The 13,060-nt window shown below is 34.1% G+C and overlaps 1 protein-coding gene across 1 annotated transcript in view; it reads right to left on the bottom strand.

The window, feature by feature from the left end:
• dia (diaphanous related formin 1) overlaps nt 1-12,561 on the bottom strand; it is a 172,021-nt gene extending 159,460 nt beyond the window's left edge. Inside the window, exon 1 of the mRNA XM_081728518.1 lies at nt 12,543-12,561. The gene's annotated coding sequence lies outside the window, so the exon portion shown is untranslated. The remainder of the gene's footprint in view (nt 1-12,542) is intronic.
• Between the last annotated feature and the right edge of the window lie 499 nt (nt 12,562-13,060).

The following is a 13,060-nucleotide window of genomic DNA, read 5'->3' as shown; positions in this document are numbered from 1 at the left end:
GCTCGGGCCAAGATTGTTTCTGACTGTCGACAGATGGATGCCGTTTATGGCAGACCTTTGCCTGAAGTACTGCCCAAAGTTTGTAGTCCAACGGGTTAAGATCCGGGCTGCTAGAAGGCCAATCAGTGGTAGAAATGAAGTGAGGGACGTTCCGCGCCAGCCAGTCCTAAGTTGGTTTCGCTGTGTGGCCTGGAGCGGAATCCTGTTGGAAGGTCCACCTTTCTCCAGGGAACATGGTAGCAGATAGTGGTTACACTATAGGTGTTAGCACTGTGTTCTGGTATACCTTGGCAGATGTTTTAACACCTTGTTCGCAAAAATACAGCTGGGTTGTGCTTGAGTAGCTCACTCCCCACCAAACCATCACTGAGGCAGCATGATGTGTCGGGTGTCATCCAGAAGTCCTAAACGGCAGAACTCCTAAAAATATAGGCACTAGACCTGAATTTTAGTACTTCTGCAGTTTAGGACTTGTGGCACGGTATGATTTTTAGGATTTCTGCCGTTTAGGACTTGTGCCGCGATATGATTTTTAGGACTTCTGGCGTTTAGGACTTCTGCCTTTTAGGACTTGTGCCGTTTAGGTCTTGTGCCTTTTTCATTCACTTGCTTTAGTTCTGAAATTCGCCACCACCCCACGAAATTGCGACGATGCAGCAACTAGTTGGCAATAATGTCACGAACGTAGCTAATTCCAACAATAACAGCTATATTTGTACTACTAAGATTATTATTATTATCACTATCTGTTCTGCACTTATACGTGAATTACATAATACAACTTATTTCATTCTAAGAATTAATTACATAATTAGTTAAGAAATTCGTTTCTTTCGAATGGAGATACGAGAATCCCAAGACAAATTCCTAAAACAAAAATAAATAAATAAAAAATTGAAAAAATGTTTAAAAAGCATATTTTACCAGACTTCTGAAAGCAAGAAAACATTCAGAATTTCAATATATACTGTGTGGAGCGAATTTTATTAAGAGTAAGACAAAAATCCACCAAAGTTTACTTAATTAAGACAAAAGCTCACTAGACATTTCACGAGTGAACATTAAATACCAACGGTATACATAAAGAACGCAGTAGATTTAAAATTGAACAAAGAACATTTACTATGCAATACATTGGGTGACATTCATAAGTTCTAAACGGCACAAGTCCTAAAAATATAGGCACTAGACCTAAATTTTAGGTCCTGTGCCATTTTTGCAGAAATTACTACATAGTCATTTAGGGGTGTAGCCTGCAATTTTTTCTAGGGGAGCTTGATTTTTATATATTAAAAGCAAATCAAAAGTTTATTTTCAGATTACGAAAGCTTCAATAAGACAATAAATTTATACATATTATACATGTACATAAATATATAATATTATTGTATTTCCAGTTACTTCCTTTTTGAAACCTGGACCTTGACAGAGCGTAAATTTAAAACCACAGCTTGTGGGAAATGTACGAATAAGTTAGTTATAAGAAATCGGAAACTGTTCATGGAAGTCCATTTGTTTGACTGTATTTATCTTCTGTACTCTTATATAAAAGAGTAAAGATGTGTGATTTTTGGGCATACTACTACAAGTAGAGTCGATAAATTTTAGTTATAAAATATAATTTTCTTATGAAAGCAGTACATAAGAAAGAATTTTTGGAAATAAGTATCGTAAAAAGGGTGGGGTAAGATTTTTTTAAAGGGTAGTGTATCTCGCAAGTTTCTAAAGCTAGTAAAATAAAACTTGGCATATAAGCTTTCCTATTAAAAAAAAACTGAAAATTGAAAATTGAAAATTGAACACATAAAAGGGAAAGAGCAAAGGGAGCACATTTTTTTATGTTCGATTTCCCCATTACTTACTCAGAAAATATGTAAATAAATTAAGGAAGGATTTGTTTAAGCTAGATGCGTGAAACTCGGCATTTGAACTTTTAACTAAGAGTAATAAAATACTATATGTTTCAGCGTCTTGAAAATTACACTTCTAAGCGAAAGGAGAGTCAGTTTCTATAATATTAAAATATCCCACTGCTTATGAGATTTGGGCAGAAAACTCTTTTTCCTTTAGGCCTCGGTTCATCCAGTTAAGCAAACGAGAGTACAAAGTGACTGATTAATTAGGTTCTTTTAATTATTTTAACATGTTGACGTAGTTTAATTCTTTTAAAACTGTATTCTTTCACATTCTATTATAAACATATTTCATTTGCTGTAATTATTAAACACGTTTAATAAACATAAAACAGACTAACCTCCGGTCCCGGCCAGAATATGTTTTTGGTGTTAAGCCATCATTTGCCGTCCGTAACATAACCTTTGATTTAAACTTCACGTACTATCAAGACTCAAGTCTCAGAAATGTAGCATATATGAAATATACTACTTCTACTACTACTACTATACTACTACTACTATACTACTACTACTACTACTACTACTACTACTACTACTAAATATTAATAACAATAATAATAATAACAATAATATAATAATAATAATAATAATAATAATAATAATAATAATAATAATAATAATAATAATAATAATAATAATAATAATAATAATAATAATATGTACTTCTGAAATACATATGTATCTATGTGTTATTAATTCTTTCATAATCTTGAAAGAAACTTTTGATTTGTTTTTAGTTTGTAAAAATGAAGGCCCTCTAGAAAAACTTGCTGGCTTATTATTCCATTATTATTATTATTATTATTATTATTATTATTATTATTATTATTATTATTATTATTATTATTATTATTATTATTATTATTATTATTATTATTATAGGACAACAGTGATGGCTTATTGCTTGCAGTGCCTAGTAGTAGTTGTTTCCTTTCATCTTCTCAGTTAGAACTTCAGACTGCAGGTCAAAGTGAGCTTCATGGATCACCTGCAAATGCATCTAAGAAGATAGTGTAGAATCCTTCAGATGATCTCCTGAACATGTATGGTTCTATCCAAAATCTGGAACTAGAAAACTGACAGCTCGGAAAAGGAAGAGATGTGCTATTCTCACAGACACTCTAGAAAAAAGTACTTTTGAAATGAAAAAGAAGCATCTAAAAGCAACCGAAAACGTAAAATCATCAGCTGAGAAGAATTTATTCTCAAGTCGTCTGTTTGGTTTCTGAAGAACCGTACGAAGAACAGGATACAGAAGAAGACTGGGTACAGTGTTTGTGTTGTGAGAAGTGGTCTCATTGGTCGTGTTCCGAGAGAAATCCGTACTACATCTGTATAGATTATAGACATTGACTGCCACAGTGAAAATGAGTGAAGCGATGTTCAAGCTGTAGATTTGATAGCATTAAATTTCTGAATCAAGTCCGATTGTTGCAACTTACCCCAGATGATGTTGCAATTTACCCCATGGGTGGGGCAAGTGTCAACAGTCGGACTTAGTTCAAAAAGTGGATGCTATCAAAACTGCCGTTCGATGTTTTGCACTTCACTTTTTTTCGCATGTAGTTAAGGCATGTACCTTTTAGTACACTCAATATAGTTTTTATATCTATAATAATTTTCGAGTAAAAAAGCAGACCTGAAAATTGTTGCAACTAGCCCCATCTTCCCCTACAATCACTTTTTCAAAAAAAAAATGTATAAAGCCAGTAAAGCAATTAACATGTAGGTCTATTTTCGAAGATAATATAGGAATTTTTCGTGCTGCTAATTATTTATTTTTAAAAAATCAGATGCTGAAACCAATCGATATAGCGCAGTTTAAGCAATTCAGTTTGTTTTATTTAAAAAGAAAACTCTCTATTTACAAATTTGATTGTTCCTATGTATTAGAGCAGTCTTCGAAAAATCCGTGCCTATTGTATTTCTAAAATATAGCTGGAGCCGCGGTGGGTCAGTGGTAGAGCGTTCACCCCTGGTGCATGGGGTCTCGGGTTCAAACCCTGCTCCCGCCAAGTGAACTTTGTGGTCGATAAACGCCGTGTGCGTGGATATTCTCGGGGTTCTCCCGTTTCCTCCCACTTTCTTCATTCCACCATTTCATTCATTTCTCATAATCACCGTCTCCTTCAGCCTAACCGGCATAACCGTGGGACGTAAAACTCAAAGATTTCATTTCATTTTCTAAAATATAGCTGTATTGATTTATTGGTATATATTTACCTTCAGTTTGTTTGAGAGAAAATTATTACAAGAACTAAAAAGTGTTTCTCTAGTAAATACGTTTTCATAGTTTAGCTATTTACGTTACTAAACAAATTTGTTTTTTTTTAATACATAAAATGGCGCCCGTATATATATAGGGTGTAACTTAATTAATATAACAAACGTCGTTAGGTGATTCCTGACACCGAAATAAAACAAAAACTATACAACAACTTGGGTGTAACACCCGAAAATTTATCGGAAAAATGTATAAACCGCCATAACTCATGAACAAAACGTCGGATTGAAGTCGGGCAAAAGAATGTCCATTGTTTTTAGTCGTAGATTCGATTAGTGTACAGTGACGATGCAAGGATGACTTCCAAAGAAACTGGAGTATTCCTTTGAGTATTTTATCAAACGTTGAATGAAGAAATGATCAATCAAGTACAAGATTTAACATTAAAAAATAATAGTGCATCGTTCAAGTTAGAAGAACACTCAGAATTCGAAAGAAAGAGAGATACACATGTGTGATTCATCTATTTTGTCTCAGTACATAATGACGTCTCGGAAGAAGATTTTAAATGGAACGAAGTCTTTAACGTATCACACTTATATCTTCTAGGCTAATGGTAACGGATGATAAATGAACGGCTTCCTGTCCAAGAGTGTGTGAAAAAGGAAAAATAACTTTGATCCAGATTAGGTTTAAAACGACTGTGCATAGGACAGTCAGGCGGCATGTAAATAAATATAACATCGAAAAATGCAAAGATCATATGTGATGAACGAGTGTACAAGGAATTCTCCACATGACCCAGGGATTCCAAATATTGTGTGAATAGATATGGGGCAAAAGTAAGCTGCATTAAACGGTTTCTTCCTCGTAATATGTAATTCCGTGGAATATGGTACTTCTGTGCACAGAAGCAACAAAAGTGGAGAAACAAGGGATGTTGTACACGTTGCATAACGATACCAAGAAGTGCGCTGGAATAGTATACTTGATTTATCCGTTAGATGAATCTTCTCCCAGGAATACTTTTGATGGCGTTTTCCCCTTCCTTCGAGTTGGCAAACCTCAACTTTTCCCTGAGCTATGAAAAACTTCATTGCTATTGTGAATATACCAAAATACTATCCTAGTGTAGACCACTTACATTTTGATTTTATCATTGCCGGAGAAATTTTCTCAAAGGAAGCTCGTTGAAAGTACATTTTAAAAAAGGATAGTCTTTTTTCGACATTCTAATGTACATACCTTAGAGCTGTATGGAATACCTACACGGAGGAATAACTACGGAACTATCGTCCCTTGTGTGCCAATTGCGAGTGGCTTACAGAAGGCTGTCTTGAAGTTTTATTGTGGAATGGCTTCAGTTAGCATGGCTGAGTTGTAATAAGCATCTACGCAACTTGTGAGTGATATACATAGTCAGGTGCTCTACTGTTACACGTGTAATTGCTGTATAACAGGATGGGAAATGTTGTGTTCAACGGTAGAGGGTTGTGTCCAGGTATTTAAGGTCGTGTAAAAGTGTAGACGTTGGTGTTTAAGTAAAATTGATTGTGTTAACCTGTACACGCCTGCGCGATGGAAGATTACCCTGTCCACGAGCTGGCAGATATGCAACTCATTTATGGAGTAGCAAAGGGCAATAGCCCAGAAGTGAGGCGTTTATATCGTGACCGTCGCCCTCAAAAGAGAGTAACTTTCCTTGTATTTTTCCACGCCTCCATATTCGACTTCGAGAGAGGGGTCCCTTCGGTTTCTCGTACGTGAAATCGGAGGAAATAGCCCCATATGGACAGCTGAACTTGAAGACAGCGTACGTCGAATGATCAAAACCGTCTTGAAACTATCATGTGTATGGCGTAAAAACCCACATGCAACTCTAGTAAACGATCAGCAGCAGAAATTTGGTGTGGTGTGGTGGATAATTTTGTGGTAGGATCTTATTTATTATCGGTCTGCCTGTGTGGGAGTACGTATCTTTTATTTTTACGTAATTTTCTCCCAAAATTGATAGAACATGTGCCCTTGAACATAAGACAGCAGATGTGATTTCAGTATGATAGTACACCTGCACATTTTGACAGGAATATGCAGACTTACCTAAATGAAACATTCCCAGATTGGGAGAGAAAAACCTGTGTTATGACAACCTCGTTCATTCTACCTCACGCTGCTTGATTTTTTATTTCGGGGATACGTATGAAACTCCGGCCACGACAGTCGAAGAACTTGTAGCTCGATGTAATATAGCTGCGGCAATCATCTACGAAATTTCAGATGTGCTTGATCACACGCGGAAAAATTTGCTTCGCCGATGTCATCTTTGCAATGCGGTCAACGGTCGACAATATCAGACTGTGAACTGTTATTCTTCATAGCTGTCTCGTGTATACATACTGCATTGCACAAATACTGTACAAGGTACCTCTGAGTATTTCAGTTATCCTACCTTCTCCGAAACAGAATAAATCGATAATTTGAAATTGTATTTCTTTCTTTCCTTGTGCAACACGCGCAAAACCTTGAGTATCGTCGAGTTTCATTCCTTCTGTACTCGTAGTTATTATCTTCCACGAATTTACGCATTACGGGGAGGAAATCTTTTAATCTAGCTTACTTTGGCTCAAATTATATTCACATAATTTGTGGGAATCACTGTTGTTATGTGAAGAATCCCTTATACTCTAGTTCATCGTACATGATCTTTTGCCCCTGACTGTCTTATGCACAGTCGTTATAAACCTACTCTGGATCAAAGTTATTTTTTTCTCATTTTTACACACTCTTAAGTTGAACAGGAAGCCGTTGATTGATCATCCGTAACCATTGGCATAGAAGTTATAATTATGATAAGCTAAAGACTTCGTTTCATTTAAATTCTTCTTCCGAGTCCAGGAATCACCTCCAGACGTTCATTACATTAATGAAGTTACACACTATATATATAATGATAAAAAATAATACCGATATTAGTGTCGATGAAATAGTATTTGGAGTCACTCAGACGAACAGTAACACTCCCGATGCAGTTTAAATCCATACTCAGATTCCATTGCCCTTTATGCTCAAAATGAAACTATTCTCCCCGTGCGAAGAACGGGTATTCTGTTAATAATTTATTATTAAACATCACACCATAAAATACAAAGTGTATCACGTAATGTACACGTTATACTGTTACTTGCTTAATGTATAAATGGAGGATGAAGGACTATTATTGGATCAAAAGATCCAATATATTTCAGACAATAAATTTCTTGTAGGCTTTATATCTGGAGAACAACATATAGTGTACCAAAACCTAAACTATGACTGAACTCAGTATGATGTGCTTAGTGCCTGAATAAAACGAAAGCTCGATTTAGGAGCCATTCAAAAATTCTGTTGCCCTTGATCCAAAAAATCTAATATATTTCATTCAATAAAAAAAAAAAAAATCTTGTACGTCTTATATCTGAAGAACTACATATAGTGCAGCCAAACCAAAACTATCACTTAACTCAGCATGATGTGCTTATTCCGAAAGTAATACGAAACTTTGATTTAGGGACCGTCCAAACGTTTGTAGCCCCTGATCCAAAAAGTCCAATATATTTCATTCAAACAATAATTTTATTGTATGTCTTATATATGGAGAACTACATATAGTGTAACCCAACCCAAGATATCACTTAACTCAGTGTGATATGCTTATTGCGTAAAAAATATGAAAAGTCGATTTAGGGACCGTCCAAAAATTTTGTGGCCCGTTATAAAAAAAAATCCAAAATATTTAATTAATCGAAATTTTTCTTGTACTCCTTATACCTGGAGAACTACATATCTGGAGAAAACTCGATTTAGAGACCGTTCGAATATTTTATGGTAACTGATTCAAAAATTAATATTAGCCAAGATCATAATATTTTGATCCATTTTTTAGATCATTCCTAAAATTCTTGTTTTTATTCAATCTTTCTTTTAAACAGTATCACTCTCTTTGTTCTCAATTTGAAATTTATCAAGCAATTATAAAGCATTGCTTATTATCCAATTTGTATTCGGTGTAGAGCTTCAATTTTCTCAAAGTTTCAAATAAGATAATAAAATATGATTTACTATCGGAATTCGTGTCAGGTATTATTATTACTTTTATTGGTGTTTTCCTTTCTTTCAATTGTTAAAACAAGAAACTACCTTGCACTGTCATAAAATATGTGCTCTTTTCCAATAGCATAATAAGTGCTCATATAATTTTGAACTTTGAAATTAAGGATTGAATCAGTACAAGAAGTACAATTTGGATAACGAATGACTTATAATTGATGTTTAGTGGCGTACTGAAGTAAAGGGATTAAGGACTTTGAAACCCCCCTTGAGCAAGGTATTATGCAAAATTAAGCACGTTTATCATATTAGCAAGTTTATATATATAAACACTTGATATTATATAAACTTGTGTTCCTAAAGCCCCTGAACCCCCTAAACATTTGCGTAGAGTACTGATTGTGTTTCTCTTATTATTTTAACCGTTTTATGCTTTGAACAAAATTTGAAGTGCAGGAACCCTGTGAAGGTGATCATCTTTACTATAAAAATTTCTTTAATGGCTCTTAGTTTTTCTTCAAAACAATCAATAACGAACGAAAAATAAATGATTGAGTTTGATTTTAAATCGAAATTTGAAATACCACCAAAAAGTTGGCCCACCCAACCTTATTTTGTAAATGACTCTTAATAATTTTCAAAACAAACTATTTCCTCTTCAAACCAATCAATAAGAAAGGAAAACATGTTATTAGCTTGAGTATTGAATCGATATTTAAAAGCAGAAAAACAGTATGAAGTTGACCACCAAATGTATCCTGGAAATAGATATATTTTACTGGTTGTTTTGAAACAAGTGATTTTTTCTTCAAAATAAGCAAACCGCCCCGAAACAAATCACCTTCATCAACATTATTTCTTAATTATATTCTTATGTTTTTCGAATCAAATTACTTTTCTTCCAAACAAGCAACAACAAATCCATATCAAACGATTGATTTTGGTCTTGAATCGAAATTTGTAAGTAAAGGAATCAGATTGAATTTGATCACATTCTAAATTTATTTTGTAAATCTCTTTCTCTATTTTTTTCGAAACAAGCGATTTGCTCTTAAAAACAACCAATAAGAAACGCTTGGCTTCGGTTTTGATTCGAGACTTTAAAGTGGAGCCAATATGAAATTCCAACACCCATTTCTCTTGAAAAGACTCTTTATGTTTTTCGAAACAGACTATTCTTTTTCAAAATAATTAGTAGCATACGCATATCAAACAATTGATTTTGATTTTCAATCAAAATTTTAAGTGGAGGAACAAGGGTAAATTTGGCCATATACCAACTTTATTTTGTAAACATCTCTTTATGTTTTAAGAAAGATACGATTTTTACTATTTTTCTTCAAAAAAGTCAATAACAAACGAAAAACAAACGATTGGCTTCCGATTTCAATTCGAAATTTGAAAGGAGGCAACTTAACATAGGTGCATTGATTCGCTTAAAAAATTCCAAATTTCCAAACGCAAATTCTAAGCCTACAGTTTTAAAATTGCAGTTACATGTACATACTTCAACTTAGTATACATAAAAAATTACATCATTATAAAAATATCAGACAAATAATATTATTTATTCGGTATTGAAAACCTCGAATCAACTATTGGAGTTATTTAGCGTATTTTTTTTTAATATCACAAAATTAAAGGTGTATTTATTACGGCATGGATATATTACGCACAATATTTTTATACAATTTGTATATATATATATATATATATATATATATATATATATATATATATATATATATATATATATATATATATATATATATATATATATATATATATATATATATATATAATTTTTTTAAAAATAGACCATTTAGAATTATTTATCCTTACAATTTTTTATATCCACAAATTCAAGGTGAGGGATATGCGATATTGATATTTTCAGAAAGTGTTGACCACCCTACAGAATGTCGATCCTGTGCCGTGTCGATCCTATGCCGTTTCGGTCCTGTGCCGTGTCGATCCTGTGCCGTGTCGGCCCTGTGCCGTTTCGGTCCTATGCCGTGTCGATCCTACGCCGTTTCGTTCCTATGCCGTTTCGATCGTATGACGGTTCTCTCCTATATATCCTTGAGAAAATAATTGTTACTTAATATTGCGTAATTATAAAATAATGTATTTTTTATTATTTCGATCGTATGAAAGTTCTGCTGTCGATCCTATGCCGTTTCGGTTCTGTGCCGTGTCGATCCTATGCCGTGTCGATCCTACGCCGTGTCGATCCTATGCCGTGTCGATCCTACGCCGTGTCGGTCCTGTGCATGTAACCCTTCCAACTTACTGTTGCATCTTCTTTAGACAACACCTTCGTCCTTCACTCTGGAGAAAGCGATTGCATGTTCGGGCACTCATTCCCATGCACGGCATTACACAGCTAACACCGTGATGGAAGTTTTGCGTCGAGACATATTGTAACGTGAACCCTGTTCAACCGATATGAGCCCATGCGGTTACTACCTTTTCGCCAAGATGAAAAAACTGCTTCGCGGGAAGCACTACGACACAAGAGAAACCATATGGCAGTCCCTGCGTGACCGACAAAAATTGACATGCTGATGGTGTACCGTGTACGATGTCTTCCACAAATGTGGCAGAAGATAATAGAGATGGAAGGTCATTACATTGGAGGAACGTAACAGCTGTGCATAAAGCCAGATACGAATTATAATAATGTTGCCATTACTTTTTTTTTCAGCCCACGTATAAGCTGGAATAATTAAAATGTTAAAAGACAATATATTTAAAGCATCATTTTCCTCATAGCATAGAACTTAAAGGGTAAAAATATAGCTGCTGGGTTTAGGCGTTAATATCTTTCGAGCAGAGAGATAAGGAGATCTCTGTTTAAGTTAAATGTCTTTTACGTTTATGGCAGCAGATTACATCTAATCGTATCTTATCAAACTGTCTTTATTAACTTATTATTTTTTTTAAATGCAGTATTTATGTTTTAATCAATAACTCACTTTAAAGTTGCACAGGTTGTAAACAGTTTTCAATCTACAAAATTGTATGTCCCAAGTCATTCGATAGTGAGTGTAGACCTTATTCAGGACAAAGCCATAGAGTCGATTCTAGGTCATGTGGAGCGTATGATGAACAACCGTCACTCAACTACTCCAATTTCAACTACATTATTCAGTGATTTTCCAATTAAAGTTGGTGAAAATATCACGTACTCGATCGTATCAACATTTAATAATAGTTGATGATCATGGTTGAGAAATTTATTATTATTATTATTATTATTATTATTATTATTATTATTATTATTATTATTATTATTATTATTATTATTATTACTATTTTTTATTATTATTATTATTATTATTATTATTAGACTTCTAGTCGAGCTTTCATAAATGTTCATTTACAGGTTTCACTGGTATGTGTAAATGACATGTCGCCAAGAAATTAGTTTATATATCCATCAATCTTAAAGTTACTCAGGTCATTTATATAAATTATATATTAGGTAGTCTATAAAATAGTGAGCTTTCAGCGCACAACATGACGTTAGCGTCCCAAATTTCAGAGTAAATGGATCGCAACACGTCAGGCCCAACATCATTCGACAACTGACAATTGCAGCTAATAGATATGCAAAAAATGGTAGAATTGTTATAATAAGAGTAAGGTATTTCGCTTTGAAAAGGCATACAGCCATACGGCGAAAACATCGCTAAAATACTATCGCTGAATAGAACAGGCAACTGGAATTGCGACAATTCCCTTCTCTGTCAAGAGTCCAGATGCCAAATGAATACTGCGTTCAAGTTGCAAATACTGTGCAAATCCGTGAAGAAAGTTATGTTATTTATGAGAAGTTAAGTTATTAACAGGTAATTAACACGTAATTATGAGTGTCAAATTTGATAGTATAGTGGTTATGTGAGGTAATAATTTTAATAACTCGATAGTACTTACATCTAACGTGCTAATTACCATGTCACGCGAGAAAGCACGAGGATTTTGTTAAAACTAGTAAAGTTGAATAATTACTCACATTCCTAGTCTATCATTTTATTATCCAACTAAATGAGTTTAGACAAGTGGAGCTAGATTGACCCTTACAACTAAATTAGGATATCTACATGAAAGCAAGACATAATTGTCTGCTCTATAATTGCACCAATCAGCTCACGTAATTACATGAACATTTACAAATCAATTGGTAATCAAAATGTTGTTATCTAACTCTAGTCATTCTCAATAAAATACCATAGAATAGAATGATTGAATATTTAAAGCAAGAACTCCATTTTCTACTACTTCAGAAAACAATAAGAGCATTTCCAACTTACATGATTGTCTCCTTACAGCAATCCAATAATTATATACCAAAACAACTTAATAGACTCGCGACAACGATTCGATAAACGCGACTCGTAAAGTCTCGTCGTTAAGAGGCAACTCTCCTCTGGTTGAATTTACCAGAGTTTTTATACATAATTTGTTTTTCACTTTTCATCTTTCTGTTCTCTGTTTCTGGACCATCCTAACTACAAAAGGTTGTTTTCTGTGACATCAGTACGGAAGTCCTTGTCTACCTTCACAAATATTTTGACACAAGTATACGTTTCTGTTTCCACAAATAACTTATGCTTTCCCTTTCACTACAACTTGTTTTGCTTCTAAAAGTGGATTATGTCCGTGTAGTATTCGTGAATTCGCTTTCTAGTTAAAATTAATCGTTTAATAAAACACTAAAAAAAAAGTTGGTCTAGTCTCTATATTTACGTAACATTATGAAAAGCAACTCAAAAGATGGTTCAGTCGTTTTCGTTCTGAAAATGTCGATCTCCAAGATGCTCCTCGCAAT

This window comes from Thermobia domestica, chromosome 10 (assembly GCF_964235325.1).
Source record: "Thermobia domestica chromosome 10, izTheDome1.hap1.1, whole genome shotgun sequence".
Taxonomy (NCBI): Eukaryota; Metazoa; Arthropoda; class Insecta; order Zygentoma; family Lepismatidae; genus Thermobia; species Thermobia domestica.
Note: the sequence above shows the minus strand (reverse complement) of the source record. Positions and strands in the feature narration are given on the sequence as shown.